The 26207-nt window shown below is 36.3% G+C and overlaps 1 protein-coding gene and 1 pseudogene across 1 annotated transcript in view; both read left to right on the top strand.

The window, feature by feature from the left end:
* Positions 1 to 26207, top strand: part of FRK (fyn related Src family tyrosine kinase) — a 101404-nt gene that overhangs the window by 13857 nt on the left and 61340 nt on the right. The gene's annotated exons all lie outside the window — the stretch shown is intronic.
* On the top strand, positions 7302 to 7383 carry LOC112819478 (small nucleolar RNA U3; annotated as a pseudogene).

Below are 26207 nucleotides of genomic sequence, written 5' to 3'. Positions count from 1 at the left end.
AGAACCATACAGTGTGAGTCTAAGAAATAGGAGAAGGGGCCAAAGATCACCTCTTTAGAAATGCCCATATTTTAGGTGAGTAAGTGCAGTGTGTAGATCATAGTAATGGCCCCATTGGTTCACATCTCCTTGAATCCACACACTTCAGAAGTCTCCTCTCACACAAACTCTCACTTTGGCCAACTGACTTGTTTTGGCCAATGGAACAATAGTACATGTGACAAATACAGAGATTGAAAAGTGCTTGCATCTTGGGACTTGCTTTCCTGTTGTTCTTGGACTTTTGCAAGTACCATGAGAAAAACCCAAGCAAACCCCCTGGAGGATGATACTGTGTGAAGAGAGGTCTTATTTGTCCCAGCTGACTTTCCAGCTGACCGGAGACTCACGGTCAAGCCCAGCTAAGATCAACAGAGCCCATCCCAAATCACTCACCTCTAGATTTGTGAGTTAACTAAATAGTTGTTTGAAGCAAAACCTAACTAATACAAGGAAGAAGAAGAGCCACTGAAAGAAACAGTGAAGAATTCATGAAAGTAGAACAAAAACAAACAGCATATTTTTCAAAATAAGAAGATAGGATGTCAAGAAGGAGATTTTTGGGTCAAATGCTAAAGAAAGATTGGAGTAATGAGAAAGATAAAAACTACTCGAATTTCTTGGAGATTACTGATAGCACTAAAAAGCAGTTCCATAAAATAATTATGGGTGATTTCATGAGCTGAAGAGAGTTCAATGAGGAACATTATGCTTCATCTAGAACTCTGCACTGGGAAGGTTAGGCTGGACTGAGCCATAGGAAAAATATTGTATGATAGGGCTCTGCACATGGGACTTGGATTTGTCCTGACACTCAGCTAAGGGAAAGCAAAATCAAAAGAGGCAGTTGGAACCCAGCTGAACAGAGCATGCACGGTCCTAAGGACTATGTCTGTTTGGTTTCAGTTCTCACCCTCTGTAGGGCATCAAAGTTGGTAGCTTTTCAACATCCTCTGGTGGGTTGGGATATTTAGCATTTGGTGGTTGGGGTAGAGCGAGAGTAGGTTGAGGGTTCATTTTTAGCATGGTCAGTTTGGCTTTCCCAAAATTGTTCAAAAAATTAACGAGTTTTCTCTTTGGTGCTATACTTCCAAGTTTTGGGGTCATGTAGGAAGATTGAACTCAGTCATTTAACAGCTCCTTAAGAATACTTCAGTACTTAATTATATACCTCGCATCTACATTTTTATTTTTATTTATTTTATTAAAAAAATTTTTTTTGCATCTACACATTTAGTAATTATTTTCTGTGGTATTGTAGTAGTACTATTATACAAAATAAAAAGAATGCACTCAGATCCCATCTCTTCCACTAATGTTGTATATACAAAACACAATATATGGTCCTCTTTGTATTTTCCTAGAAGACAGATGAGGAGTGGGTTAGGTAAGCCTTGACTATCTTCTATTGTATACTACAGTTATAGAATGTTCCTCTGTTTAGCTTTAGGCTGTTATAATACAGTGAGTACAGTGATATTTCTGATAAAAGCAATACAAAAGTGACTCGATATCTTGTATATGTATTATGCAATAGTTTATAGGAAAACAGGCAGATACTGATTTTGCTGCTGAATCACTTTGAACTCTGTGCTCTTATCAAAAGCCTAACTTAAGGAAGCAGTAGTTTAACAAAATGGAAAGTCATGCTATTGATTTAGTAGGTCCTTCCTGGTAAAGTGGTAGAAAGCAAAATAGTTTCATGATTAGTGGAGATCAAAAAATCCCAACAGATGATTTTTCACTTATGATAATTTTGGTGCTTAATGAAACTCCTGATAGGTTTTACTTATTTTTATTATTTTTTAAAGATTTTATTTATTTATTTGACAGAGAGAGAGAGCGAGAGCAGGAACACAGAGGGAGTGGGAGGAGAAGCAGGCTTCCGGCCGAGCAGGGAGCACGATGCGGGGCCTGGGATCATGACCTGAGCTGAAGGCAGATGCTTAGCTGACTGAACCACCCAGGCTCCCCAAAGTTTGTTTCTCTTGAAAAATTATTTACTTCCTTATAGCAGATAATAAGAATTTTATTACACATTGCTTTTTTTTTTAATTCTTAGGTACTAGGAAGCTCAGAGACCAGTTGAATGCTTGTTCACGATAACCATTTTTTTTGAACTTAAGTCTGGCTTATTTTCTTCCTTCTCTCTTCTTTTTGTTCTTATTTTATAGAACAAATACTGAGTTTTATAGGGGTCTGTTATATAACCTACTTTAATACATAAATAATATCATTCTAGACACATTTTACATTTTTTATTTTTTTATTTTTTTAAAGATTTTATTTATTTATTTGAGAGAGAGAATGAGATGGAGAGAGAGAGCATGAGAGGGAAGAGGGTCAGAGGGAGAAGCAGACTCCCTGCTGAGCAGGGAGCCCGATGTGGGACTTGATCCCAGGACTCCAGGATCATGACCTGAGCCAAAGGCAGTTGCTTAACCAACTGAGCCACCCAGGCGCCCTAGACATGTTTTACATTTTAAAACCTTAAATTAGAAAGAAAAAGGTAATTTTGTATCTTAATCTATATCCTAATTAAAGAATACATTTTTAAATTGTCTTTCTAAGCTTGATTGAGAGACTAATTCTAAGGCAAACGTGACAAGTTGTTGCATAGAATACAATTAATGATTGTTGGCCAAAACCCAACCTCACCACTCCCTTACATTTCTCCCAATTTTTTTCCGAGGTTCCAACACTGGTTGGTGCTGTCTCCCCTGCCTCTTGCCTTCTCAGTTTCAATCAGGCATACATCTTTGTTTGCTGGAGAATTTGACACAACCTCCCCAGCCTTCTTCCTTGTTCCGGGGACTGCAGGCAGTGTGTGTTTGTACACGGGTGGGATTCATTCTGCAGAGTGAGGCCGGAAACTGCTGTCAGTGGGGGATTCAACCCTGTGTGAAACCCACATGCATTTGAAGAGAAACGCACGAGGAACAAAGAGAAGGATTGGAACAAAGGGAAGGAGGGGAGTCCGTGGTTTAAAATGTGGGTAAAAGGCCAGATGAATTTTTAAATAAACATCAGAAAAGAAGATATAAGGAACAAACAGAAGTTACCATAAGCAAAAATAAAAGAATATAATGCTGGTGTTTAACTAAATGAAAGGAAGTGAAACTGTGAGAAGGTGGGATAAGAGATTGATGAGCAGGTAGATAATTACCCGGGCGTGGTTTGCGGTTGAGGGAAGACTAGATAGAAGGATGCCTTGCTAAGAATGGAAATAAGTCGGACAGATATGGGCGTGTAGGGAAATTGGTGATTCTAGGCTTATGTTATTTTAACCGGGTTTAAAAATTTATCTCTGGGCTTTTACATTTCTTTACATAAACATTTATACTAAGGAGACTATAACAAGATACAGTTTTTCATCTCAGGCTTTACTTTTGGGGCCACAGTGAAAAAAAGAAAATGCTGATTATTGTCGACGAAAGTGAGTTAAATCCTTTTCTTCTTTCTACCTTCTTTTTACCATCCAGTGATATATTACACTTTAGTGTAGATTATCTTTCACAGAGTAAAAAGAAAACAACCCACAAAACTACACACATCGAAAGTGAAACCAAATAAGTGACTTCTGGGACCCGAAAATGAATTGACCTCCTACACTGTGTGCAAATTGGGTTAAAGCAACTTAATAGTGATGTAAGAAGTCTTTCACATTAGCTAATGGAAAATGATCTGTATAGGCAAAAGGTGGTAAAACAAAAGACTTTTGTAGGGAATTAGAGGAAGTTAATAGCCTTGCTTAGCTCCCAGTGATTAAGAAAGTCTCACAAAGAAAGCACTGACACATTTGGGTGTGTTACATTCTCCCTTAGGGAAACCTGAAGGCTTTGTTATTTGTTGATTTAATAGTTTAAAGAAATGTTGTGTTAGTAATAATAATAATAACTTTTTTTCTGATGACATGTTCACATGCAGAATATGAAATTGCTTTTTGAGGAGTTAGAAGAATAAATAGGTGAATGTATACTGAGGAAGGCTTCCATAAGCTTCTGCATGGTTCCAATGATGACTTTTCCTAGGACAGAGCACACTTACTTTGGTCACCTTATTTATACATTTGCATTTACAGTTAAGTAGACTGATAGTTATCTTGGAAGGCTGTTTCATTTATTAAATGGACAAAATACAATTAAAAAATCTTTTTCAAAGGAGTATTTTCAGTTTATTTGAATTTTGACAGTAATTTAACAAAAACTAATCTTCAAATGCAAAGAAGAAATACCTCCCAGGCATCTTTGCTCAGTGGTTCTGGGAATATAAAATATGTCAATAAGCATTTTGATTTAACATTCTAACTGCATTGTCATACCTGACGGAGATCACTGTGCATACCGAGTGATTTAGTTTAGTACAGTGGGTATTATGAGAAAAATGATCCCAACTTGTTTTTCAAACCTATGTTTTTATGCATTTGAACATATTTTAGCAACTTTTGGTTGCTATAATTTTGTGCCATTGTAAAGAAGTAAGAGTATGAGTAATGAATGGTTTAGTTTGATCCAGCAGAAAGTAAGTTTATTTGCTGCGGGCAACCCAAGGAATTGGCAAAGTTCACTGCATTCCTGGAGATTACCTTATCTAATGGGATCTCAGCCACTGCTGAAAGAGGGGGGAAACTATCCTTATTACTCGAGGATTTGTCATGGAAAGAGGCTTTGTCCAAGCACAGAAGGAAACTTATTTCTTCTTAAATTGCAGATCTATTTTCAGAAACGAAGTATTTGTTCAGACAAACTCATTTAAAAAGAGCAGATAGGGTGCCTGGGCGGCTCAGTCGGTTAAGCGTCTGCCTTCGGCTCGGGTCATGATCCCAGGGTCCTGGGATCGAATCCCACATCGGGCTCCCTGCTCCGTGGGGAGCCTGCTTCTCCCTCTGCCTCTCTCTCTCATTAAAAAAAAAAAAAAAAAAAAAAAAAAGCAGATAAATCTACTGCCTGTTCCTTTTCTATCCACTTTTTCAGGAATGGAAAACTGAAATGGAATCATACTTAATGAAACTTAGAGGTAATGATCCTTGAGAAAGAGAGCCAGAAAAAAGGAAAGAAAATAGTTGAAATGAGGACAAGATGAAGGAGACTAAGGATAGGAATGAGGGAAGAGAAAACAATACTTAAATTTCTATTACAAAGGACAGTAACAAATGCCAAAGATCACTGTGAATGTTCTTGTCTACTGTAAATAGAAACCATAGAAACAGACATTCACCTGCTCACTATTTATTCATGAATAGTTGTTGCAACACAAAAACTCAGTACTTGTTAGCTTAGTCACCAATATTGGAAACAATAGTAGGTAGAGTGGAGAATTAAGGAAGACATTTAATAGTAATTCTACTAAAAGGTCAATGAGTCGGAAAGTTTGATTTTAAGGAGTAGCTACATGAATTATATGATAATTTTCCTTGTTTCTTCCTTTCTTTGATTCAGGCATTTGTTACATTTAATCCAAATTTATTAGCTATCATGCACGGTAGTTTGCTAATCAAACATGTTACTAGATTATAACTCTGAAACAGGCTTTTCAATCAATAGTAGGTAGAAGGTTTCTGAAAGTATGGTTTTGATGGATGTGTAGGAATGAGTAATGACTGTGGTCATATTGGAAAAGAATAAAAACTTTAGCAAGTTTAGAATGGGCCTGATTCTTAAGCTTGCTGGGGGTTCAACTGAAATTGAATAATGGGTCTCTTATAAAAATTATTGACCTCTCTTACATTCACCACTACAATTTAAATTCTAGTTGGTAAAGAATTAAATGATTTTTCAGAACTAATTTCATCTTGGAAAGCTATGTAGCGGCAAACAAGATCAACATTCTTAACTCTTAAATTCCTCTGAATTCCTCTTCCCCTCTGGCTACTGCACATTAATCTCTTCTCCTGTACAGCATACCTTTGAAAAAGTTGCCTATACTTGGGTCTCTTTTTTTCTTTCCTCTCTCTCTCTTATTTTTAATTTTTTTATAGACTTACAGAAAACAGTATCCGCTCCCCCCCATGTCTCCTCACTCAGCTTTAACAATTACCAACACATGGCAATTTTATCTGATCCTCATACTCCTTCTTCCTACCCTTACTCCCACCCCACCACTGGGTTGTTTTGAAGCAAATCCTAGACATCCTATAATTGTTTCTGTAAATTCTTTTTGTAGGCATCTGTAAACAACATGAAATACTCTTAAACATAATTATAATGATCACTCCTAAGAAATTTTTAAAAATTCCTAATATCATCAAATATTCAGTCACAGAAACTTCCCCAAGTCTTATAAACCTTTTTTGATACTTTGAATGTAAATTTTTGTGGATTTATTTTATGGTTTGTGAATCCAAATAACATCCATATGTTACAGTTGGATAATTTGTCTCATTTAAATCTCTTTTAACATGGATCCCTCCACTCTGTTTATTTCCTTGAAATTTATTTCCTTTGTCTGTAGAGTTCCCCACAATCTGAATTTTGCCCACTGTTTATCTCTTGAGCTGACTGCAATTAGACTTTTACTCTTACCACTCTGGGAAACTGCCCGTTCGACCTTGGTGATCAAAGGTCACCAAGAAAACTCCACATTGTAAAATCCATTGGTCAGTTCTTAGTCTTCTTTTTAATTATTTTAAACTTATTATTATTTTATTATTAAACTTAAATTATTTTAACACTATTTAACACATGTGATAACTACACTAGCCTTAATAAACTTCCTTTAATTGACTTCCTTTAATTGATCTCTCATCTGGTTTCCTTCTGTACCTCCAACTGAGACATTTTTGCTTGGTTCCTTCCTTCTCCCTGACCACTAAATGTCACAGTACCCAATCCTTTAACTTTTCTCCTCTTTCCCATCTGCCCTGACTTTCTTGGTCATGTCCTTCAATTTGAGACACATGTGTTCAGTGATCTACTTGAAATCTCTGTATTTACATGGAACGCTCCAAATTCCAGCTAGTTCTAACTCTTCCAAGACTGAGCTCCTCAACCTACCCCATAAAGCCTTCCCCTTCTCTGTCAATAGCAACTAGGCCTCCACTTGCTTAAGCCAAATATCTTGGACTCACCGTGACTCCCATTTTTTCTTAATACCTCACTTCCGGTCAATCAGCCCATCATTTTGCCTCTACTTAGGACATATATCCACAAGTCAACCATCTCTAACAGGTCTTGCTACCATCTAGTCCAACCCACCTTAATCTTTCAATCTGGCTTTGTGTGATACTCTCCTCACTGGCCTTTCTGATTTGACTATTGCCCTAAAAGACTATACTTTCAGGGATCATTTCTATAGTCTGTGACTGTTGCCCTAAATATACTCTATGCTCAACCCAACAGGCAGGGTGACTCTGTTTAAATGACAAAATATTAAAATTACTTCTCTGTTCAAAATTCTCCAGCAGCTTCCTGTATCATGGAGAGGGATCCCCTATTTCCGCCATTACCTTTCTTTCTGACTCCATTCCTCATCTGTCTCTCCTTGGCTTCTTCTACTTCCCCCACAGGACTTTTTTAGTATTTTCACTTAGACCTTGGAATTGAAAAGTAGCCTTTTAATTAACTAGTGCTGATATTTCATCTGTGTTTGGCATTTCAAACTCATTCTCATTAGTACATGGTAGCCTGTGTGCCTTTGCATGGTCTTGAGAACACAGTCTTTCTGGCTCAAGGATGTTAAATTTAAGAAGAGAAAATCTGGGACTTGAACAAAATAGTCTCTTGTACCTCTAATAACATCAACAAAAGTCTGTGTTATTAATAGATATCTAGATTTCAGTTCTAGGCATTTCAAAATCCTTGACATTGAATTTATTTTTCTCTTATTTATATCTTTAATGAAGAATTTTTCTTAATGAATTCAGTGCAATATATGCACATCTAAAAATAGTTCTAAACACAAAAAAATTATGAATCAATTCTGTGTTGAAAATTACCCTCTGCAGCTCAAATATGTTTCCCCCTCCCCTAAGAAATTAAACACAGACATGAAATATAAATGAATATATGTTTGCTGTAATGCTACTTGACATTTAAGTGGTAATCGACAGGATTTCTAATATTAACCAACGTTAATTAACAATGTAACGTGCTTAAACATGGAATGTAGTAACAATGCCAAGTAGATTAGGTATATTCATCAATATACCTCATGCCTATTAATGATTTCTTTTTGAATGCCACATTATTAAACAAGTTTATTATGCCTGCCATCATGAATTTTGAGTTTTCTCTTTTATTCGTTCTGTAGATATTACTTCTTCTTTAAGATATGGTGGGTGTTAGGGATAAGCTCCATGGACTGAGTCAGCAGGTTTGGGGCAGGAACAGCCTTAGGGGGAGAAGCTGATTAGAGGTATGGTTCTGGGAGAAAAAGAGCTGCCATCTGGCTTTGATTTGGTTATGTTAGATTTGTTTTGTTGGTTTTTTTTCCAAAATGGACATAAGTTCACTTTTTTCTGATTGTGGGCACAAATAAAGGCTTACTATAAAATGTTTCAGACAACACTGAAAAATGTGAAGAAAAATTTCCTCTCATCTGAACATCCAGAGATAGTAACTGTCCACATTTTTGATGCATATCATCTTTCAGAAATTCTTCCTTTGTTCCATATCAGTCTTTTAGGAATTCTCTCTCCTTTCCTTTCTCCATATCTATATATATGTATCTGTATATCTCTAAATAAACCCACTTGCTACATTACATCTCCCCTTAACCACTACAGCTAAATGCGATTTTCCTCTTCTCAGAAATTCTCTTAAGTATTTTTGGCACTTAATCATATGTTGTCTGACGCTGCTAATCTTGAATATTATTAAAAACATTTGCCAAGCGATATACATATATAACAAATATAAAAATATAAAAATATTTTCTAAGTTTTCTTATGCATATGTCCTCTGTATAAAAGTAATCAGTGTATATATTCTGCTTTTTCACTTCTGTGCATTTTAAGGTACTATAGAGTCTCCTTATTAGTTTTTCAAATTTCCGTAATATTCTTGTCAGTGAATGCACCATAACTTATTTAATCCTTCTCTTAATAGTTAGCACTTAGGTTTTCTTCCATTTTTAATTTAAAAAAATTTTTTTAAAGGTTTTATTTATTTATTTGACAGAGAGAGACATAAGGAAAGAGGGAACACAAGCAGGGGGTGTGGGAGAGGGAGAAGCAGGGTTGAAGGCAGATGCTTAACCGACTGAGCCACCCAGGCGCCCCCATTTTTAATTTTTTTAAAAGATTTTATTTATCTATTTGAGAGAGAGAGCACAAAGGGGGGGGGGCAGTGGGAGGGTGGGAAGGGCAGACGGAGAGGGAGAAACAGGTTCTCTGCTCAGCAGGGAGCCTGATGCCCGGGGTTCTACCCAAGATGATAACCTGAGCGGAAGGCAGACACTTAACTGACTGAGCCACCCAGGCGCCCCCCATTTTTAAGTTTTATAGTGTTTTGAATAACATAGCAACGAATATCTTTCTACGTAAAGATTTTGCCATGTTTTGTATCATTTCTTTTGTATCATTTAGATTCTGGGAATCTAAATTACGGAGCCAAAGGTAATGAACAGTTCTAAGGCTCTTAATGCTTACTGCCAAATTTCTTCCAAAAGGATTCAAAAGGATTCCACTGACACAATATGGAATGCTTACATTCTCATAAAACCATAGTCAGTACACAGTATCATCACTATTTTTTCTAGTGACTGGAAATCCAATTTTTAAAAAAATTTTTTCTACACTAACAAATTTGAACTTTTTCCATATGTTCTTTTATTAATTATATTTTCCTCATGGATAAAAATTGGATCTCTTTTGCTTTCCCTTACCATTATGTATGGGCTCTGTCAGAAGAAAACATTGGTTCAGTCTGTTCATTTGCTAGGGCTCTGCGACAAAGTGCCTCCAAGTGGGTGGCTTAAACCACAGAAATGTATTATCTCACAGTTCTCCAGGCTGTAAGTCTGAGATCAAGGTGTTGGCAGGTTGGTTCCTTCTGAGAGTTATGAGGGAGAATATGTTTTATGCCCCTCTCCTAGCTTCTGGTGGCTTGCTGGCAGTCTTTGTTTTGACTTGTAGAAACTTCACCCCCATCTCTACCTTCATATTCGCATGGTATGTGTGTGTATCTGAGTCTCCAAATTTTCACTTCTTATAAAAACAATAGTCATATTGGACTAGGGGCCCATTCTACTCCATATGACCTCGTCTTAACTAACTACATCTGAAATGACCCTATTTGCAAGTAAGGTGATATTCTGAGGTACGGGCACTTAGGACTTCAACATATGAAATTGAAGGGGACATGATTCAACTCATAACATGCAGTAATTCACTTATCAATATATTTATTGATAGTATTTATTGGTAATTTAGGCAAGAACATTTATGTAGTGATTCCTGCAGTGTTAAGCCTCATGCTAATCATTGGAAATAGAGAAGAAAGATACATATCTTGTCCTCATGGAGCTGGAAGTTTCAATGTGGACCCTACAGCTCTGTTTGACTGCCTCTGCCCCAGCTACACTGATCTCCTCCATGATTCAGGACACATTGGGCGCGTGCCTTCCTCTGGGACTTTACACTTTCTTTCTCCTCTGCCTGAAATATTCGTCCCCTGGATGTCCATGGGGCCTGCTCTTTCCCCTCCTTTAATTCTCTGCTCAAATGTCACCAGCTCTATGGGGCCTTCTCTGACTGTCCTGTTTGAAGTGGTGACACCACACATCTTGCACAACCTATTTCTCTTTCCTGCATTTACCTTCTCAAAATTTCTTATCACTTTCTAAGATTATAGTCTACAATTTACTTATTTATTTAGTTTATTGTTTGCCTTTTTAGTGGGATACAAATGGCTTAAAGACAGGGATTTTTGTCTGTTTTATTCACTACTGTATTCAAAGGGCCATGTTCAGTCAATACGCAATGAATGAATGAAGAGAGAACTATGATCCAATGGATTAGGAGATACTACAGTGTTAAGCTTTTACTATTTAATTGCATTTTTATTATTATCAAGACTTCATTTTTTAGAGCAGTTTTAGATTCATAGCAAAATTAAGGGGTAGGTATAGGGATTCACATATATTCCCTGTCCCCACACATGCATAGCCTCCTCTGTTATCAACATTCCCCACCAGAGTGCTACATTTGTTACGATTGGTGAACCTATATCGACACATCATAATCACCCAAAGTCCATAGTTCACATTAATGTTTACTTCTCGTGTTGCACACTTTATGGGTATGGATAAATGTATAATGTCACATACTCATTATTATGATATGCAGAGTATTTTCATTGCCTAATACTTCTCTGTTCTCCACCTATTTATCCCTCTCCCCACCTCTCCACCCCGTCAACCACTGATCTTTTTATTGTCTCTGTATTTTTGCCTTTTCCAGAATGTCATAGAATTGCAATCATATGGTATCAAGCCTTTTCAGATTGGCTTGTTTCACTAAGCAATAGGCATTTAAGTTTCCTGCATGTCTTTTATAGCTTAATAGCACCTTCTTTCCTTCCTTCCTTCCTTCCTTCCTTCCTTCCTTCCTTCCTTCCTTCCTTCCTTCCCCTTCCTTTCCCTTCGTTTTCTTTCTTTCTTTCTTTTTCTTTCTTTCTTTCTTTCTTTCTTTCTTTCTTTCTTTCTTTCTTTCTTTCTTTCTTTCTTTCAGCACTGAATAATATTCCATTGTCTGGATATACCACTGTTTATCCAACTACCGAAGGATATCTTGGTTGCTTACAAGTTTTGACAGTTACTATAAACGTTCATGTGCAGGTTTTTGTGTAGACATAAATTTTCAACCCCAAATAGTGTGATTACTGGATTGTATGATAAGAGTATGTTTAGTTTTGTAAGATACCGCCAAGCTGTCTCCCAAAATGGCTGTACCATTGTGCATTCCCACTCTCAGTGAATGAGAGTTCCTGCTGCTTCAGATCCTTGTCGGCATTTTACTGTTTCCAGTGTTCCAGGTTTTGGCCATTCTAATAGGTGTGGAAGTGGTATCTCATTACTTAAATTGCACTTCCCTGATGACATTTGATGTGAAGAATTCTTTTCATATGCTTATTTACCATCTGTACATAATCTTTGGTGAGGTATCTGTTAAGATCTTGGCACCACTTTTTAATGGTTTTCTTATTTTTGAGTTTCAAGAGTTTTTTTTGTAAATACATTTTAGGTAGCAGTCCTTTAGCAGATGTGTCTTGTGCAAATTTTTTCTCCCAGTGGGTGCTTTATCTTCTCATTCTCTTCACATTGTCTTTCATAGGGAAATTTTTAATTGTAATGAATTTCAGCTTATCAATTGTTTTTTTTTCATGGATCATGTATTTGGTATTACATCTTAAAAGTCATCACCATATCAAAGTCATATAGGTTTTTTTTCCCCTATGTTATCTTTTTTTTTTTTTAAGATTTTATTTATTTATTTGACAGAGAGAGACACAGCGAGAGAGGGAACACAAGCAGGGGGAGTGAGAGAGGGAGAAGCAGGCTTCCCGCTGAGCAGGGAGCCCGCTGTGGGCCTCAATCCCAGGACCCTGGGATCATGACCTGAGCTGAAGGCAGACGCTTAATGACTGAGCCACCCAGGCGCCCCTCCCCTATGTTATCTTCTAGGTGTTTTACAGTTTTGTGTTTTACATTTAAGTCTGATCAGTTTTGAGTTGATTTTTGTGAAGCGTACAAGATCTGGGTGTATATTCATTTTTATGAATGTGTATATGTCAAATTGTTCCAGAACCATTTGTTGAAAAAACTACCTTTGCTCCATTGTATTGTTTTCGCTCCTTTGCCAAAGATCACTTGACTGTATTTGTGAGGGTTTATTTCTGGGTCCCTATTCTGTTCCATTGATCTGTTTGTTTGTTCTTTGTCCAATACTACACTGTAGCTTTATAGTAAGCCTTAAAGTTGGATAGTGTCAATCCCCCAACTTTGTTCTTCTTCAGAACTGTATCAGCTCCCTGAGTCTTTTGCCTCTCTACATAAACTTTAGAATGCAGTTGTTGCTATGCAAAAAATAACTTTCTGTTATTTGATTGGGATTGCATTGCATCTATGGGTTAAGTTGGGAAGAACTGACATCTTGACAACGTTAGGTCTTTCCGTGAACATGGAATATTTCTCCATTTATTTAGTTCTTCTTTGATTTCATTCATCAGAGTTTTGTAATTTTCTTCATGTAGATCTTGTACATATTTTGTTAGATTTATACCTAGGTACTTCATTTTTTGGAGCACTAATGAAAGTAATAGTATCATAGTTAAGGTTTTAAGTTCACTATTTCTTTATTTTATAATTATTTATTGAGCACCTATTTAGATAGTACATGTGTAGTCATGACCAATACCTAATTCAATTTTTTTTTTTTTTTATTCTCTCTTTCCCTTAAGAATAATTCTCCTAAGTCATGAATTTACCTCTGAGTATTGCTTTTAGGGATCTGGGAAAGTACCCAATGTTCTATTGCATTAGGGAAGTACCATGCACTGCATGAGTTATTTACATTAATTATTCATCAATTCTGCAGAACAGCTATATAAGGGAGGCACTCTTATCTTCAATTTGTAGACAAGAAAGCTGAGAAGTAGCAAGTCTAAGGGCTGGAAAGCAAATCCAGATATCTTAGTCATAGCTTTCACTCTCTGTGGATTCTTCTGTTTGGCATGATTCTCCTAGAAATAAAAATACTCTGCTATTATATTCTTAGTGTCCTCTTTAACCTGACTTTTCTTAGGAAAACTTTAGTTTCCAGTTATTTTTAATTTTTGTTGTTTGTTTTAGCTTAACTCAATAATTCCAGGTCTTAATTTCTGACCATCTCAAAAAGTAGTATGTAAATTCCTACTTTTACATTTATTGGATTTCTTAGTGGCCTACCATGATCTGTTTTTATTTGTGAGCCACACACCTTCCTTAAGAAGATATCATCCAGATGTGTGTGGTATAGGGTTGGTTCTCCCTGCCTCATCGTAGTTCAGAGTATGAGATGATAATGAGCCAGCCACTCCACAGTACAGACCCTCTCAAAGAATTTCTCTTAAGTGCTAAGGTGGGACAGATGGAAGAGAGAATGATCCCTCAGGTGTCCCACAAAATGCTGTTCTTTTGGTGTGGTAAGCCCAGGCACTCTGGGACTGCTGAGTTTCTCAGGTGGTGCTATCTGTGGATTCTCTTCATTCAGAATACCCGTGTCATCCATTTTTGTTCAAGCGATCTGTGGCTGGAATGGCTCTGTGCCTTAGCTGACCATCTTCTTGTGACATAATGTTGCACCATTCTTGCCTTCAACACTTCTTATGAATATCGTAATGATTTTCAGTGTTCCTTCTCTGGGCTGGCTGGCTCCTACCTTGAGCCCTGATCTTCTGTCTCAACAGCCCTTTTGGCCAGTGTTTGTGTAACAATCCTGCCCCTCTACTCCTGTACATTTGCATTTAAAAAACCTTCAAAGTTCTAGTTCCATCCTCAAGTTCTCTCCTAATATCTTTAACCTTAATCTTTTTAATCATATTATTCTTTTTCTTCTTTAAGCCATTGAAAATTTTTATAACTGAATCGATTGTAGACCTGTAATACTGGATTAAAAACCTCCCATTTTCCCTTCTAATTTTAAATAGCTCTTTCTTTATGTTATTCTGATTTTTCCTATTTTTATATATTAACATATCTTAAAGTTTAATTATGACTTCTCAATTATAATGACCTTTGTCTTTTCCAAGTTAATATTTTTTCTAGATTAAAACAAATTAAATTGATAAGTTTTTATCTAACATTTTACTGTTTTCATTTCTGTGTCTTTCTACCTTTGGTGCCTCAGATAATAAACAGACAGTTAGATTTGTTCTTTTAAACCAGTCTTAAATTCTCTGACTTGATGGGCCATTTTGGCTGCTTATAGTCATTATATAATATTCATTTGCTTATATAATATTTATTATTTAAGCATTATCTATCATCCTATTTGACATGTTAAAAATTATACCTCCTTGTCTCTTTTCTATTGAGGGTCTTTATTTGGGACTGTTTTTGTTTTTCATTTTGCTAGTATGATGGAAGGATATTCTTTCATCTTAAAGTGTAAGCATGTTTGAACACTGCCAGATGATTTAAATATGTTCTTTCTTTGGTCGCAATCACCATGTGAAGTAGTTAGTAATTACCTTCAACACGTTTAACAGTTTGGATGGTCCATGGTTAACTCTTCAAGGTCTGATTCTATCCCTGTGGGAGCACATGATTCTGCATAATGCAGACATCATGGCCAGTGTTCAAAACTTTCTGCCATTTCTTATGAACTCCTTACCATCTCTTTCCTACTCCATACTCTATTTCTTGCCACATTTTGACACATTTTTCTCTGGTTTCTCCAGGTCCCAAGTTATGGCATCATCATTCACTTTTATGCTGCATTTCCTTCCTTCTGGCAAATCATTTGTGACAGTTACCTCTCTAATAACTCATCTTTTGGCTTCTCAAAACCTTTTCTTTCCTGATTACTCTTATGGGAAGAACAGCCAGTTCTCTCTAACTTGAATCCCAAAGAACTTAGCTTCTTGAAGGACACCTTATTCACATTCCTGACACTTTTTCCTCAATAAAGACAAATCTAATAGTCAGTCTGTCTGTCATCTATCTTTCATATTCTTGTAGTACCTGTTGTTTGATCTACTTTGGCCCTTCTAATTGTTCCTATTATGCTTTGGTCATGGATGTAGGGACTATTTAAAAACAACAATAACAACAACAACAAATTTCTGGGCAGTTAACTCAGGAATTACTCCAGGCTTATTTCTTCTTCGGTCACTTAGAATTTCCTTATAATCAGTATGTCTTGTTTATCATCTCATTGAATTTAAACCCTTTACCAGAAAACTGGGGCACAGGGATTGGTGCCCTGTGACATTTTCTCTACCACTTCTCTTTCTAGAAGTGGATATTTATCTCCTCTCTGTTCCTTTTCTTTTTTTACTTTGCCAATATGTTATTTTTGCTTGCTATTCAAATTCTATTCCTTGAGGTTAGCAGGAACTCAGTTACAACTAATAATTTGATTACTTTTAAATATGACACAATTGACATTTTGGCATCTGGTGCCGTGGTAATTTGTAATTGCTACAACCATTAACGCCTGCAGCATAGATAAAATAAACCTAATTTCTTCTTTCTAGCTCTTTTATTTCTCAAATAGGAAAGCACACTGAAGCATAATCAAGTGAGATAACTGAGTCGGCTCTGAGTTTTAGAAGAGTGAGCGATTTGTAGACATTAGTGCCTTTTTAAAAATTAAACTTTTAATTATGAGATAATGGTAGATTCATGTGCATTTTGATAGAAATAATACAGAAAGATTTGGTATGCCCTTTACCATCTTTTGCCTAATGATAACATCTTTTAAAACTATAGTGCAATATCGAACCAGGATATTGGTAGTCAAGATACAGGTAGTTCTATTACCATGAGGGTCTCCCTTTTTACTTTTTTTTTTCTTTTTACTCTTTTATAGTCAACCGCCACCCTGCTTCCCACCACCTCACCACCCCACCACCCCAACCCTCCCTCCAGTTCTGGTCCTGACCCCTGACAACTACTGATCTCCATTTCTTTAATTATTTTTCAAGAATGTTATATAAGTGGAATCAGACATTTTGAGATTGGCTTTTTCCCCCACTCAGTATAATTCCCTGGCAATTCGTTCAAGTTATGTGTGTATCAGTGTGTTCCTTTTTATTGCTACTGCTATGTTTTTATTGCATGGGAATAGTATTCCACAGTATGGGGTACACAATTTGTTTAACCATGTACCCATTGAAGGGCATCTGAGTGATTTCCATATTTTTGGCTATTACAAATAAAGCTTCTGTGAACTTTCTTATATAGGTTTTTGTGTCAATGCAAGTTTTCATTTCTCTGGGATGAATTTCCAAGAGTGCAATGGATTTGTTTTTCTCCTGTTGAGTCTTGAGAGTTCTTTATTTATTCTAGACACCAGTCCCACATACATGGTTTCCAGATACTTCACATATTTTCTCTCAGCCCGGAGATTGCTTTTTTATCCTCTTAATAGGATCTTTCACAGAGCACAAGTTTTTAATTTTGCCAATGTTCAATTTATCATGTTTTCCTATGATGAAGCATACTTTTGGTGAAAAGTTTAGATCTCTTTGCCTAGCTCTAGATCCTGAAGATTTGCTCTGTGTTTTTTACAACAGTGGGTTTTACTTAGAGAATTGCTTGCTGCACTCTTCTCAGCTGAAATCAGTAGTCTTGATTCCAAAGTTTAAAACTCTAAATGAATAGATGGATGAATTAGCCATAGCATATATAGCTGGGATCTTTAAAAAGTATATTTGATGGCTCCAGCGTTACAAAGAAACACAAAGTGCCTCTTCTGTAGGTACTGTCATGAAGGCAGAGCATGGAAAGATAGGACTCTTGTTCTATGTGCCTTATAGAGTTATTGGCAGATTCCTAGAACGAGGGGAATCCAATAGAAATGTCAAGGAGGAAACTGAGGCCAGAAGTCAGGCAACATGTGAAACATACTCATTTACAGTGAATAAATGGTATTCTTTGGAGTAAAGTATAAACAGAACTGTAGCCTGTTCTCCTAAGAGTGTTTAACATCCTGGATTACAGAACCAATGATAGATGACTCATATTATTAACAAAGAATTATAACACACAAAAGTTGGTAATAGGTAAGGCCATAGTTGAGAAATAGTCAATAACTAAGAAAAATATAACCACATACCTTGGGTATTTGGGTCTTCTAATAAGTCTGGTCTTTTTAAAGGTCAAAATTATAAGGGTGTGGTTTCAAGCTTTATTATTTCTAGAAAGGGTTTGCTTACTTTGAAAGTTTATGATCCATGTGTAAGTGCATGGTGACTTCACAAATAGTGGTAAGAGTTTCTTTTTAGAAGTGAAATTTAGGGGCACCTGGGTGGCTCAGTTAAGCATCCAACTCTTGATTTTGGCTCGGGTCATGATCTCAGGGTTGTGAGACTGAGCCCCACATCAGGTTCCACACTGAGCGTGGAGTCTCCTTGAGATTCTCTCTCTCCCTTTGCTCCTCTCCCCGCCCCCTGCTCACGCTCCCAATCTCTCAAATAAATAAATAAATAAATAAATAAATAAATAAAATCTTTTAAAAAAACACTGAAATTTAAAATAACTTTTTATAGGGTGCCTGGGTGGCTCAGTCCAGTAAGCATCTGTCTTCAGCTCAGGTCATGATCCCAGCGTCCTGGGATTGAGTCCCACATTGGGCTCCCTGCTCAGTGGGGAGTCTGCTTCTCCTTCTCCCCTTGCTTCTCCCTCCTGCTCATGCTCTCTCTCTCTGTCAAATAAATAAATACAATATTAAAAAAAATAAAATAACTTTTTACAGTTAAATATAGTGTAGATTCTATATATAGATTTTAAGATGTTTATAGTCATTTTTCTCTAATAAAAGTTAAAAAAAATACATTTTTGTTTATTTTCCCATCTTTGTATTTCCCTTCTCAAGAAACTAGCTAATCACAGGGCACCTGGGTGGGTCAAGTGTCTGCCTTCGCTTTGGGTCATGATCCCAGGGCCCTGGGATCGAGCCAGCCCTGCATCGGGCTCCTGCTGAGTCTGCTTCTCCCACTCCCTCCCTCTGTGCTCTCTCTCTCTAATAAATAAATAAAATCTTAAAAAAAAAGAGACTAGCTATTCAAAAACATAAGTTTGCATAACATATTGAAGATTAGATATTTACTTTTTTACTCCAGTACTTGAGCCTTAGCTAGTCCTCTGAAAATTGTGTCAATCTATACCTTTGAAAAAAAAGACATTTGACATTTGACACATGTTTCAGGGCCTCACTAACCCCAATTTCTCCTGTTCATGGAGCCTAAAACTTTTGTTGTCTTGGAAGTTAAAGTCCTCTCTCCAGAAGATCTTTTTTAAAGAAGTAAATATCTTAACCAGGGAAGCAGATATTAATATCCTCAAGTGACTCACACTTCTACACCCACCCCTTAAGTGAGAATAGGATCCTAAGGAAGCAGAAGCCAGAACAATTGTACTCAAATGGGGCAGTCTAGTAAGGTGGGGAAGGAATGGGGGACATTTTCAGGTGCCCATGGCAGCACAGACGCAAACTTTATGAAAGGAAGATTTCTGAGGTCCAACCTTCCAATTGAATTGTTTTTGCAAATGCCAACCTATTTTCAAGTCTAACTAAGGAAATAGTGGCGTTATAAAAGCCACATAGTATAGTTTTTTAAAAATTAATTTTATGAAGTACAGTTTATATACAGTAAAATGCACAGATCTTAAGCTTACATTTTGATGAAGTTTGATAAATATATATGCCCATATGAAGAACACAACAATTAAGATGTAGAACATTCCATCACCTTAAAAATTTCCCTCATAGTCCTTTTCTAGACACTCCCCCTTTCCCTGCCCCTGGACAATAGTTGTGCCTAATCTGGCACTTCATGTAAATGCAGTCTTACAACATTTACTTGTCTGTGTCTTGCTGCTTTTGCTCATCGTAATGGTTTTGGGATTCAGCCATGTTGTTGAGTGTATCATTAGTTTGACCTTCAGTGCGGAGTACTAGTTTATTGTATAACTATATCACAGTTTGCTTTTTCATCCTCTTGGTAGACATTTGGCTATTTCCCGTTTTTTGCCCATTATGAGTAAAACTGCTCTCAACATTTTTGTGATAGTCTAGTTGTGGACATATGTTTTTATTTTTCTTAAGTAAATACCCGAGAGTGGAATTGCTGTGCCATAGGGTTAATGTGTGTTTAACTGTACAAAATATTGCCACATAGTTCTCCAAAGGGTTTGTACTATTTTACACTCTTACAAAGACATATGAGAGAGGCTTCATAGCTTGCTAATGCTTGATATTCTCAGTCTTTTTTATTTTAGCCATTCTCCTAGGTATGATATAGCTCACTGTGATTTGATTTTTTTTTTAATTTTATTTTATTTAAATCCAATTAATTCACATATAGTGTATTACTAGTTTCAGGGGTAGAATTCACTGATTCAGCAGTTGCATATAACACCCAGTGCTCATTACATCAGGTGCCCTCCTTAATGCCCGTCACCCAGTTACCCCATTCCCAACCCACCTCCCCTCCAGCAACCCGCAGTTTGTTCCCTATAGTTAAGAGTCTCTTATGGTTTCTCTCCCTCTCTGATTTCGTCTTATTTTAATTCGCATTTCCTTAATGACTAATGATATTCAGCACATTTTCCTGTGCATACTGGCCAATCCTCTGTTTCCTTTCTAAGTCTTTTGCCCATTTTTAAAATCCAACGTCTGGGCCTACTTGGAGTTACTTTCTATTGACTTCATTTTTCCCTGGGTATGGATCACACTTCCCTATTTCTTTGCAGTACTGCTAATTTTTGATTGCATACAGGACATTGTTGTAGCTACTTTAGATTCCATCACATTCTTCTGAGAATTACGGGCTTTCTGTTTTTGTAGATAGTTTAGTAGATAGTAGCCTGGCATCTAAGTGCAAACTTTGTTTCCTTTAAGATATATAACTGCTTGTATCTTTATTCTGTTTTTATTTTGCCTGTAAGCCTGACATTAGGTGAAGGTTTTTCATTGTGGCCCTTTTTCAGATTGATGAGGTTTTCTTCTACTGCAAGTTTGCTAAGTGTTTTTGCTTTTAATCATGAATAGATATTGCATTTTTCAAAAGTATTCTGTGTCTATTGATTTGATTCTGTAGTTTTTTTATTTTTAGTCTATTAACATGGTCAATTACATTGATTTTTAAATATAAATCAACTTCTTCCTGGGATAAACCCCATTTGGTTGTGATATATTTTTTATTTTATAGATTCTTGGATTTGATTTATTAGTATATTTTAAGGATTTTTGCATCTGTGTTCATGAGAGATATTTATCTGTGATTTTCTTGAAATATCTTTGATTTTTGATATCAGGGTATTTCTTGCCTCACAAAATAAATTGAAATATGTTCTTTTTCTTGAATTTTCTGATAGAACTTGGATATCAGATTGATATTATTTCTTCCTTAAATTTTGGTAGCATTCACCTGTGAAGCACTAGAGACATAGAGTTTTCTTTGTGGGAAGGTTTTAAATTATGAATACAGTTTCTTCAACAAACCTTCTTTATGGTTATTAAGATTTTCTGTTTCTCCTTGTGGTAGTTTGTATAAGATGGATTTATCAAGGGGCATGTCTATTTCATCCAGGTTGTCAAAATTATTGGCACATAGTTGTTAACAATATTCCTTTATTGTTATTTTAACATCTGTGGGAATCTGTGATGGTCCCCCTCTTTAATTGCAGATATTGATAATTTGTTTTTTTTTTCCTTGAATAATGTTGCTAGAGGCTTATACCTCTTATTAATCTTTTCAAAAAAATCAATTTTTGTCCTTGTGGATTTTTTCTATTTTTTTCTTTTTTATTGAACTAATTTCCACTGTTATTTTTATTGTTTCTTTTCTTCTATGTCTTTTAGGTTTACTCTGTTCTTCTGTTTTTGTGTTCTTTTAAAGGGAATATCTGGTGTGGTTTTGAAAAAGCAATAGAAAGATTTGTATTAGTGTATACTTAGAAAATCTATGTTGAACAGATTTTGCAATCTTATTTTTGTAATCAAGGGACTTTTAAAATTAAATGACTATTGTTGTAAATTTAATCTCAATTAATTACATATGAAGGGCATGAAGATTGAGGCACATAGAGAAATTGTGAGGTGGAAAATCCTTGTCAAGCCAAACTCCTAAAAATAGCACTTTAATGTGGAGGTAGAAGTATAGTTATATTTTCCAGGCAATTACACTCAGAGGTCTTTTTTTTTCATAGTCTCTGCCTTATTAGCTATTATCTGTGAAATTTTATCTGCACCATTGACATATTGATCACATACATGTCAATTATGGAACATTTCCTCACAATACATTTCTTTTAAAATATATTTCTTCAATTATCTGACATCAAAATGATGTATGATATGGTTAGGTAGCTTATATTTTTTGACTTTTGTGTTTTCTTTTTTACTGGTCTACATGTGTGTTTTTCCAGTTGTAATGTAAACTTGTAAGCAAGCATATTATCTTTTTTTATTATTATTCCTATAGCTTATCGTAGACTTCAATAAATGTTTATTGTAGTGTTTTTCCTTTTAGATGTGATGTTTCTCAGCATTTGAAACGTTTTAAAAACCATCCTTTTAGTTTCTAAAGAATGAGAATCTGATTTTAAAAATTAATTGAGCATAAAATATCATTTTAAAAAATGAACATGAAACCATTTAGTAGTTCTTTTTTTCACTCCAATTTTCCAACTAAGATTTGGAAACCATGTGAATGCAGATCAATTAAATATATAGTAAGAATTAAAAAAATAAATAAATATATAGTAAGACATAAGATCAGAAAAATGTTGATAATTATTGAAGTTGGGTGTTGAATAAAAGTGGGTCATTATACTATTATCTCTACTTTGGAATATGAATGGAAAGTTTAAAAATGTCTATTATGAATGCATGTATGGAAACTCAAGGAGATGGGGAAATTGTGTCTTGTCATTGAGACTTCCTAAGAAAATATTTCCAAACATGGATGGATCTTGGTTTCATGGGTCTACCATTAATGTGGTTTGGAGGGGAAGGTTCTCTTTAAGACAATGAGTACAGGGGCGCCTGGGTGGCTCAGATGGTTAAGCGTCTGCCTTTAGCTCAGGGCATGATCCCAGGGTCCTGGGATCGAGCCCCGCATCCTGCTCCCTGCTTGGCAGGGAGCCTGCTTCTCCCTCTCCCTCTACTCTTCCCCCTGCTTGTGCTCTCTCGCTCGCTCTGTCAAAAAATAAATAAAATATTTAAAAAAGAAAAGAAAAGAAAATGAGTACAGAACTATGTGAACAGAATTTGGTAAGAAAAGGAATATTTAGGGATGCCTGGGTGGCTCAGTCAGTTAAGCATCCGCCTTCGGCTCAGGTCATGATCCCAGGGTCCTGGGATCAAGTCCTGCATCAGGCTCCTTGCTCCGTGGGGAACCTGCTTCTCTCTCTCTGCCTGCCACACCCCCTGCTTGTGCTCTCTCTTTCTCTCTTACTCTCTTTCTGACAAATAAATAAATAAAATATTTTTTAAAAAAAGGGAATATTTAAACAGAAGTCACTACAAATTAAAGAAGCTGACAGATAATAAACATAACCATAGTGAAATATTAATGAACTGCCTTCTATATAATTTTTCCTCCATATTTTTGCTCATTTTCTTTGACTTTTGATATGACAGTGATTTTGTAATACCATTTTCCATAGAAAGAATAAATGATAATTTGATCTTTTGAAATGTTTGATCACTTTTTTTGTTGACAGTTTAGAAAAACTACTTTAAGCTTCATAATTCATTATTTGTAATATCAAATTTTGGGATTGCTTTGCTTATTTAAATATTTATTTGAATCTTATTTTGTGCTTTTTATTTTCAAATTTTGATCCTTGTGCAACCAAGTGTACCTCTAAATAACAAACAGGAAGTAGTGTTTAACTTCATAAAAGTATATTTTGTTACTCTATGGGAATATTTTTAGGAACAAATTTGGTGCTACCTACCTATTGAAAATGATCCATCCTTTGTGTTGTACACATTTTTTCAGGCAAATGTTAAAGTGAATAAAGGGTAAGTCTCATGGTTTCCTTTTTTTCTGGAAAATCAGTGAAGTTGAAGAGAAATTTAAAAATGAGAAATGAAAATATATGACTTGTTACACTAGCACAAACCAGTGGCTTACTCTGTTCAGCATTCCTTCTGAGAGATATTATAAAAGAGAGCTTATCGACTCACAATGAAAAGGGGTGTGACCCCAAATCCTATTTTTTTTTATTATGGTCACATTGTGGGGTAGTTTTCTATGAATTTAGGTGATACCTATTTATAATGTTTTCAACCTGGTGTTCCTCTTTCTGCCATGGTTTCTGTATATTTCTGACCTGCTCTGTAGAGTGGAATTATGATGTGAGGACAACTCCGTATGTCCCACTGTATGCATTCGGCACAGTTTTGGAGAGGTCACATGTAACTGCCTTGCACATTTGCCAACACACTTACACTGCTTATGCTCTTCTCTCAGCTCTAGTTCTTAACTCCGCAAAGTGGAGCTATTGAAGCACCTGCTCTGAGGGCCCCAAGATTTGCCATGAGAATGAGCGCCATAATGTCGATGATGACACTGGGAATTATAAAGTGGAATCCAAATGTTAGTCTTACTGTGATTGTTATTACTGTCACCTCCCTTTGAGGACTGTGATCATTTGCTTGACTATGAGGATATTCATGACTGATAAAATCTGACTTCTTTCGCCCTCTCTTCCAAATCTTCATATGATTTTCTCTATATTCTTGTCCTATTTTTTTAAAGTTATTTGGTCAGCTTTAATGTTTAACAGCGAGACTCATGTCCCCAAGCAATCATTTGTTCATTCATTCATGTATTCATTCAAAGATATTTGTTGAGAGCATATTTAATATCCGGTGATGTGCTAGACTCTGAGAATTGCAGTAATGAACAAAAAGATAGGGTTTTGCTCTTGGAGCTTATAAGTATAGTTGGGAAGTAGGAATTAATCAAATAATACCAAAAAGAGGAATCCAAGGAAAGGGGTGTGAAGGAAAGGAACAGGAGAGGGGGCTGTGTTCTGTCTCACCTGCTCTGCAGATAATCCAAAGGTTAAGGAGTTAAGGGAAGGGAAGTTCTGGTATATAATGAATCAATCTGTCATCACTCAGTCTTAAGATTACCTGCTTCTCAGACTGACTGGGGGGGGTGGGGCGGTGTCCCAGTTCCAAGGCTTTAGGGTGTTCCTTTCCTGTGCTCTCATTCCAACAGCAGTCTTTTCAAATCTCTAAGATTTAAAAAATCTTTTCTCTGGGTCACAACTTGACTGACCAGTCAGAATTTATTATACTCTGTGTGTTTCACTGAGTTCTTTCTTCAATTAATCCCAGACAAAGAAGGTAGCATTTTCGTATCTGGATAATTTTTTGTATCACCAAAATTATGGAACAAACCTTACTTAATTGCAATTTGCTAATTAGTAAGGTGGCCATCCAGGCAGGACATACTTCAGTTTCTCTGAACACAAACTTGCACACAGGTAGTTCACATGCTACTTACAAATAATATTTACTTTGTGTATCATTAGAGTTTGTCCTTTTTTTTTTTTAAAGATTTTATGTATTTATTTGAGAGAAAGACAGAGAGCAAGGGCTGGGGGAGGGGCAGAGGGAGAAGCAGACTCTCCGCTGGTGGGGCTCCATCCCAGGACCCCAGGATCGTGACCTGAGCTGAAAGCAGACATTTAAGCAGCTGAGCCACTCAGGTGCCCCTGAGTTTATCCTCTTCAGAAGACATTTTGAGAGAGCAAATATTTTAACCTAGTTCAAGAAATTCATATTTTAATAAAACTACATTCTTTTTTTTTTTTTTTAACATTCTTAGTTTATTGATCCTCATGAAAAATCTGCACAACCACCACAGATAAAGCCACTGCAGCATCTTTACTCCTTCTGTTGTCCAATCTCCAGCTCACTTTTTGCCAGCACCAACGTTGGCTTTTGCAGTCCCCCTGACTTTCTTCATTCTGTTCTTACGTTCCTTTCGCTGTTTTCTTGATGTCTTTTTCTTCTCATACAGGCCATGTCTTGCAAGTCTGTGTTTGGGTTCATTTTTCTTTGCATAATCCAAAGAATCATAAATCATGCCAAAGCCGGTTGTCTTGCCACCACCAAAATGGGTTCTGAATCCAAACACAAATATGACATCTGGTGTGGTCTTGTACATTTTGGCTAGTTTTTCCCGAATTTCTGTCTTAGGTACCGTTGCCTTTCCAGGGTGAAGAACATCAATGACCATCTGTTTCCGCTGAAGTAGTCGGTTAGTCATGAACTTCCTGGTCCGGATAGTTACTGTGTCATTCATGATGGCGGCGAGGCTTCAAGCAGCCGGGGAGAAAAAGAGTAAAACTACATTCTTTAAAACATAAATGTAACTGAAAAAAAAACACCCCAACTCTGCCCCTTCACCCTTATCCTCAGATGTGGACTAGTTTTTGATAGCAAAAGTATGCATAATTTTTCTGCTACCTTCTGCTGTGGAGACTGGTGTGAGAGG

Source organism: Callorhinus ursinus, unplaced genomic scaffold (genome assembly GCF_003265705.2).
Source record: "Callorhinus ursinus isolate GAN/ISIS: 27379988/994484 unplaced genomic scaffold, GSC_fseal_2.0 scaffold6, whole genome shotgun sequence".
Classification (NCBI taxonomy): domain Eukaryota; kingdom Metazoa; phylum Chordata; class Mammalia; order Carnivora; family Otariidae; genus Callorhinus; species Callorhinus ursinus.
This window is presented reverse-complemented; position numbering and strand designations above follow the sequence as displayed.